This window comes from Pelophylax lessonae, assembly GCF_965119305.1.
Source record: "Pelophylax lessonae genome assembly, chromosome: 8".
NCBI lineage: Eukaryota > Metazoa > Chordata > Amphibia > Anura > Ranidae > Pelophylax > Pelophylax lessonae.
This window is the reverse complement of record NC_138775.1, coordinates 302,019,230-302,026,729: the sequence shown is the minus strand read 5'-3', so window position 1 is coordinate 302,026,729 and position 7,500 is coordinate 302,019,230.

Below are 7,500 nucleotides of genomic sequence, written 5' to 3'. Positions count from 1 at the left end.
GTTAGGGTTAGGGCTAGGGTTAGGGTTAGGGTTAGGGGTTAGGGGGTTAGGGGGTTAGGGTTAGGGTTAGGGGTTAGAGTTAGGGTTAGGGTTAGTGGGTTAGGGTTAGAGTTAGGGTTAGGGCAAGGGTTAGGGTTAGGGAGTTAGGGGGTTAGGGTTAGGGGTTAGGGTTAGGTTTAGGGGTTAGGGTTAGGGTTAGGGGTTAGGGTTAGGGTTAGGGGGTTAGGGTTAGGGGTAGGGGTAGGGGTAGGGTTAGAGTTAGAGTTAGGGTTAGGGATAGACAGGGTTAGGGTTAGGTTAGATGGTTAGGGTTAGGGTTAGGGGTTAGTGTTAGGGTAAGATGGTAAAGGGGTAATGGTTAAGGGGTTAGGGTTAGGGTTAGAGTTAGGGTTAGGGTTAGATAGGGTTTTTGTTAGATAGCATTAGGGTTATGGTTAGGGGGTTAGGGGTTAAGGGTTAGGGTTAGGGGGTTAGGGGTTAGGGTTAGGGATAGGGGGTTAGGGGTTAGGGGTTAGGGTTAGGGATAGGGTTAGGGGTAGGGTTAGGGTCACAGATAGAGTTAGAGTTAGGGTTAGGGTTAGGGCTAGGGTTAGGGTTAGGGGGTTAGGGAGTTAGGGGTTAGGGTTAGGGTTTGGGTTAGGGGGTTAGGGTTTGGGTTAGGGAGTTAGGGGTAGGGTTAGGGTTAGGGTTAGGGTTAGAGTTAGGGTTAGGCTTAGATAGGGTTAGGGTTAGATAGGGTTAAGGGTTAGATAGGGTTAGGGATAGGGTTAGGGTTAGGGTGATAGGGGTTAGGGTTAGGTTATGGGTTAGGGTTAGGGGGTTAGGGTTAAAGGTTAGGGTTAGGGGGTTAGGGTGTTAGGGTTAGGGTCAGGGTTGGGGTTAGGGGTTACAGTTAGGGTTGGGGTTAGGGTTAGGGGGTTAGAGTAAAGGTTAGAGGGTTAGGGTTAGGGTTTGGGGTAGGGTTAGGGTTAGGATTAGTGCTAGGGCTAGAAATTGGGTTTAGAGTTAGAGTGATGGTTAAGGTTATGGTTAGGGTGACAGTTAAAGTTAGGGTGAGGGTTAGGGTTAGGGTGACGGTGAGGGTTAGGGCTGGGGTTTAGGGTAAGGGGTCGGGTTTAGGGTTAGGGTTACAATTATGGTTTAGGGTTATAGTTTAGGAATAGGGTTAGGTTTAGTGAGTTAGGGTTAGGGGGTTAGGGGGGTTAGGGTCTAGGATTAGGGCTTATAGTTAGGGTTTAGGGTTATAGGGTTATAGGGTTAGGGTTAGGGCTTAGGGTTAGGGTTATGGGGTTAGGGTTAGGGTTATAGGGTTATAGGGTTATGGTTAGGGTTAGGGGTTAGGGTTAGGGGTAGGGTGGGGTTAGGGGTAGGGGTTATGGTTAGGGTTAAATACATGGGTTAGGATTAGAGTTTGGCTTAGGGTTAGGGGGTTAGGGTTAGGGTTAGAGAGTTAGGGTTAGGGGTTAGGGTTAGGGTTAGGTCTAGGGCTAGGTTTAGGGTTAGGGTTAAGGGTTAGGGGTTAGGGGGTTAGGGTTAGGGGGAGGGGGTTAGGGTTAGGGGTAGGGTTAGATTTAGAGTTAGGGTGAGGGTTAGAGTTAGGGTTAGGGTTAGATAGGGTTTTTGTTAGATAGTGTTAGGGTTATGGTTAGGGCAAGGGTTAGGGTATGGGGGTTAGGGGTTAGGGGTTAGGGGTTAGGGGTTAGGGTTAGGGGTTTAGGGGTTAGGGTTAGGGATAGGGTTAGGGTTAGGGTTAGGGTCACAGATAGAGTTAGAGTTAGGGTTAGGGCTAGGGTTAGGGTTAGGGGGTTAGGGTTAGGGTTAGGGAGTTAGGGGTTAGGGTTAAGGTTAAGGTTAGGGGGTTAGGGTTAGGGTTAGGAGTAGGGGTAGGGGTAGGGTTAGGGTTAGGGTTAGAGTTAGGGTTAGGGATAGATAGGGTTAGGGTTAGATAGGGTTAGGGTTAGGTTAGATGGTTAAGGTTAGGGTTAGGGTTAGGGGTTCGTGTTAGGGTTAGGGGGTTAGGGTAAGGGTTAGGGTTAGGGTTAGTGTTAGGGTTAGGTATTAGGATTTAGTGTTAGGGTTATAGGGTTATAGGGTTATGGGTTAAAGGGTAAGGGTTAGGGTTATAGGGTTAGGGTTAGGGTTATAGGGTTATAGGGTTAGGGTTATAGATTATGGTTAGGGTTAGGGGGTTAGGGTTAGGGATAGAGGGTTAGGGTTAGGGGGTTAGGGTTAGGGTTTAGGGTTAGGTCTAGGGCTAGGGTTAGGGTTAGGAGTTAGGGGGTTAGGGTTAGGGGGTTAGGGTTAGGGGTTAGAGTTAGGGTTAGGGGGTTAGGGTTAGGGTTAGTGTTAGGGTTAGGTATTAGGATTTAGTGTTAGGGTTATAGGGTTATAGGGTTATGGGTTATAGGGTAAGGGTTAGGATTATAGGGTTAGGGTTAGGGTTATAGGGTTATAGGATTAGGGTTAGGATTATAGGGTTATGGTTAGGGTTAGGGGGTTAGGGTTAGGGATAGAGGGTTAGAGGGTTAGGGGGTTAGGGTTAGGTCTAGGGCTAGGGTTAGGGTTAGGGGTTAGGGGGTTAGGGGGTGAGGGTTAGGGTTAGAGTTAGGGTTAGGGGTTAGAGTTAGGGTTAGTGGGTTAGGGTTAGGGGTAGGGTTAGGGTTAGAGTTAGAGTTAGGGTTAGAGTTAGGGTTAGGGTTAGATAGGGTTTTTGTTAGATAGCGTTAGGGTTAGGGCTAGGGCAAGGTTTAGGGTTAGGAAGTCAGGGGGTTAGGGTTAGGGGTTAGGTTTAGGGGTTAGGGTTAGGGTTAGGGGGTTAGGGTTAGGGCTAGGGGTAGGGGTAGGGTTAGAGTTAGAGTTAGGGTTAGGGATAGATAGGGTTAGGGTTAGGTTAGATGGTTAGGGTTAGGGGTTAGTGTTAGGGTAAGGGTAAGGGGGTAAGGGGGTAAGGGTTAAGGGGTTAGGGTTAGGGTTAGAGTTAAGGTTAGGGTTAGATAGGGTTTTTGTTAGATAGCGTTAGGGTTATGGTTAGGACAAGGGTTAGGGTAAGGGGGTTAGGGGGTTAGGGGTTAGGGTTAGGGGTTAGGGTTAGGGGTTAGGGGTTAGGGATTAGGGTTAGGGGGTTAGGGGTTAGGGTTAGGGATAGGGTTAGGGTTAGGGGTAGGATTAGGGTTAGAGATAGAGTTAGAGTTAGGGTTAGGGTTAGGGCTAGGGCTAGGGTTAGGGTTAGGGGGTTAGGGGGTTAGGGTTAGGGTTAGGGGGTTAGGGTTAGGGCTAGGGCTAGGGTTAGGGTTAGGGTTAGGGAGTTAGGGGGTTAGGGGTTAGGGTTAGGTTTAGGGGTTAGGGTTAGGGGTTAGGGTTAGGGGGTTAGGGTTAGGGTTAGGGGTAGGGTTAGGGGTAGGGTTAGGGTTAAGGTTAGAGTTAGAGTTAGGGTTAGGGATAGATAGGGTTAGGGTTAGATCGGGTTAGGGTTAGGTTAGATGGTTAGGGTTAGGGTTTGGGGTTAGTGTTAGGGTAAGGGTAAGGGGGTAAGGGTAAGGGTTATAGGGTTAGGGTTAGGGTCAGGAATAGGGTTAGGGTTAGGTTAGATGGTTAGGGTTAGGGGTTAGTGTTAGGGTAAGGGTAAGGGGGTAAGGGTTAAGGGGTTAGGGTTAGGGTTAGAGTTAGGGTTAGGGTTATATAGGGTTTTTGTTAGATAGCGTTAGGGTTATGGTTAGGGCAAGGGTTAGGGTAAGGGGGTTAGGGGGTTAGGGGTTAGGGGTTAGGGTTGGGGTTAGGGGTTAGGGGTTAGGGGTTAGGGGGTAAGGGGTTAGGGTTAGGGATAGGGTTAGGGTTAGGGTTAGGGGTAGGGTTAGGGAGTTAGGGGGTTAGGGTTAGGTTTAGGGGTTAGGGTAAGGGTTAGTGGTTAGGGTTAGGGTTAGGGGGTTAGGGTTAGGGGTAGGGGTAGGGTTAGATTTAGGGTTAGGGATAGATAGGGTTAGGGTTAGATAGGGTTAGGGTTAGGTTAGATGGTTAGGGTTAGGGTTTGGGGTTAGTGTTAGGGTAAGGGTAAGGGGGTAAGGGTAAGGGTTATAGGGTTAGGGTTAGGGTTAGGGTCAGGATTAGGGTTAGGGTTAGAGTTAGGGTTAGGGTTAGATAGGGTTTTTGTTAGATAGCGTTAGGGTTATGGTTAGGGTTAGGGCTAGGGCAAGGGTTAGGGTAAGAGGGTTAGGGGTTAGAGTTAGGTGTTAGGGTTAGGGGTTAGGGTTAGGGGTTAGGGGTTAGGGTTAGGGTTAGGGGGTTAGGGGTTAGGGGTTAGGGTTAGGGATAGGGTTAGGGTTAGGGGTAGGGTTAGGGTCACAGATAGAGTTAGAGTTAGGGTTAGGGTTAGGGCTAGGGTTAGGGTTAGGGTTAGGGTTAAGGAGTTTGGGGTTAGGGTTAGGGTTAGGGTAAGGGGGTTAGGGTTAGGAGTAGGGGTAGGGTTAGGGTTAGGGTTAGAGTTAGAGTTAGGGTTAGGGATAGATAGGGTTAGGGTTAGATAGGGTTAGGTTTAGGTTAGATGGTTAGGGTCAGGGTTAGGGGTTCGTGTTAGGGTTAGGGGGTTAGGGTAAGGGTTAGGGTTAGGGTTAGTGTTAGGGTTAGGTATTAGGATTTAGTGTTAGGGTTATAGGGTTATAGGGTTATGGGTTAAAGGGTAAGGGTTAGGGTTATAGGGTTAGGGTTATAGGGTTATAGGGTTTGGGTTAGGGGTTAGGGTTAGGGTTAAGGGGTTAGGGTTAGGGTTAGTGTTAAGGTTAGGTATTAGGATTTAGTGTTAGGGTTATAGGGTTATGGGTTATAGGGTAAGGGTTCGGATTATAGGGTTAGGGTTAGTGTTATAGGGTTATAGGGTTAGGGTTATAGGGTTATGGTTAGGGTTAGGGGGTTAGGGTTAGGGATAGAGGGTTAGAGGGTTAGGGTTAGGGGGTTAGGGTTAGGGCTAGGGTTAGGGTTAGGGTTAGGGGTTAGGGGGTTAGGGTTAGGGGGTTAGGGGGTTAGGGTTAGGGGTTAGAGTTTGGGTTAGGGTTAGTGGGTTAGGGTTAGAGTTAGGGTTAGGGCAAGGGTTAGGGTTAGGGAGTTAGGGGGTTAGGGTTAGGGGTTAGGGTTAGGTTTAGGGGTTAGGGTTAGGGTTAGGGGTTAGGGTTAGGGTTAGGGGGTTAGGGTTAGGGGTAGGGGTAGGGTTAGAGTTAGAGTTAGGGTTAGGGATAGACAGGGTTAGGGTTAGGTTAGATGGTTAGGGTTAGGGTTAGGGGTTAGTGTTAGGGTAAGACGGTAAAGGGGTAATGGTTAAGGGGTTAGGGTTAGGGTTAGAGTTAGGGTTAGGGTTAGATAGGGTTTTTGTTAGATAGCATTAGGGTTATGGTTAGGGGGTTAGGGGTTAAGGGTTAGGGGGTTAGGGGGTTAGGGGTTAGGGTTAGGGATAGGGGGTTAGGGGTTAGGGGTTAGGGTTAGGGATAGGGTTAGGGTTAGGGGTAGGGTTAGGGTCACAGATAGAGTTAGAGTTAGGGTTAGGGTTAGGGCTAGGGTTAGGGTTAGGGGGTTAGGGTTAGGGAGTTAGGGGTTAGGGTTAGGGTTTGGGTTAGGGGGTTAGGGTTTGGGTTAGGGAGTTAGGGGTAGGGTTAGGGTTAGGGTTAGGGTTAGAGTTAGGGTTAGGCTTAGATAGGGTTAGGGTTAGATAGGGTTAAGGGTTAGATAGGGTTAGGGATAGGGTTAGGGTTAGGGTGATAGGGGTTAGGGTTAGGTTATGGGTTAGGGTTAGGGGGTTAGGGTTAAAGGTTAGGGTTAGGGGGTTAGGGTTAGGGTCAGGGTTGGGGTTAGGGGTTACAGTTAGGGTTGGGGTTAGGGTTAGGGGGTTAGAGTAAGGGTTAGAGGGTTAGGGTTAGGGTTTGGGGTAGGGTTAGGGTTAGGATTAGTGCTAGGGCTAGAAATTGGGTTTAGAGTTAGAGTGATGGTTAAGGTTATGGTTAGGGTGACAGTTAAAGTTAGGGTGAGGGTTAGGGTTAGGGTGACGGTGAGGGTTAGGGCTGGGGTTTAGGGTAAGGGGTCGGGTTTAGGGTTAGGGTTACAATTATGGTTTAGGGTTATAGTTTAGGAATAGGGTTAGGTTTAGTGAGTTAGGGTTAGGGGGTTAGGGGGGTTAGGGTCTAGGATTAGGGCTTATAGTTAGGGTTTAGGGTTATAGGGTTATAGGGTTAGGGTTAGGGCTTAGGGTTAGGGTTATGGGGTTAGGGTTAGGGTTATAGGGTTATAGGGTTATGGTTAGGGTTAGGGGTTAGGGTTAGGGGTAGGGTGGGGTTAGGGGTAAGGGTTATGGTTAGGGTTAAATACATGGGTTAGGGTTAGGGTTAGGGGTTAGGGTTAGGGGGTTAGGGTTAGGGTTAAAGAGTTAGGGTTAGGGGTTAGGGTTAGGGTTAGGGTTAGGTCTAGGGCTAGGTTTAGGGTTAGGGTTAAGGGTTAGGGGTTAGGGGGTTAGGGTTAGGGGGAGGGGGTTAGGGTTAGGATTAGGGGTTAGGGTTAGGGGGTTAGGGTTAGGGGTAGGGTTAGATTTAGAGTTAGGGTTAGGGTTAGAGTTAGGGTTAGGGTTAGATAGGGTTTTTGTTAGATAGTGTTAGGGTTATGGTTAGGGCTAGGGCAAGGGTTAGGGTAAGGGGGTTAGGGTTAGGGGTTAGGGGTTAGGGGTTAGGGTTAGGGGGTTAGGGGTTAGGGTTAGGGATAGGGTTAGGGTTAGGGGTAGGGTTAGGGTCACAGATAGAGTTAGAGTTAGGGTTAGGGCTAGGGTTAGGGTTAGGGGGTTAGGGTTAGGGTTAGGGAGTTAGGGGTTAGGGTTAAGGTTAAGGTTAGGGGGTTAGGGTTAGGGTTAGGAGTAGGGGTAGGGGTAGGGTTAGGGTTAGGGTTAGAGTTAGGGTTAGGGATAGATAGGGTTAGGGTTAGATAGGGTTAGGGTTAGATAGGGTTAGGGTTAGGTTAGATGGTTAGGGTTAGGGTTAGGGTTAGGGGTTCGTGTTAGGGGGTTAGGGTAAGGGTTAGGGTTAGGGTTAGTGTTAGGGTTAGGTATTAGGATTTAGTGTTAGGGTTATAGGGTTATAGGGTTATGGGTTAAAGGGTAAGGGTTAGGGTTATAGGGTTAGGGTTAGGGTTAGGGTTATAGGGTTATAGGGTTAGGGTTATAGATTATGGTTAGGGTTAGGGGGTTAGGGTTAGGGATAGAGGGTTAGAGGGTTAGGGTTAGGGGGTTAGGGTTAGGTCTAGGGCTAGGGTTAGGGGTTAGGGGGTTAGGGGGTTAGGGTTAGGGGTTAGAGTTAGGGTTAGGGGGTTAGGGGGTTAGGGTTAGGGTTAGTGTTAGGGTTAGGTATTAGGATTTAGTGTTAGGGTTATAGGGTTATAGGGTTATGGGTTATAGGGTAAGGGTTAGGATTATAGGGTTAGGGTTAGGGTTATAGGGTTATAGGATTAGGGTTAGGATTATAGGGTTATGGTTAGGGT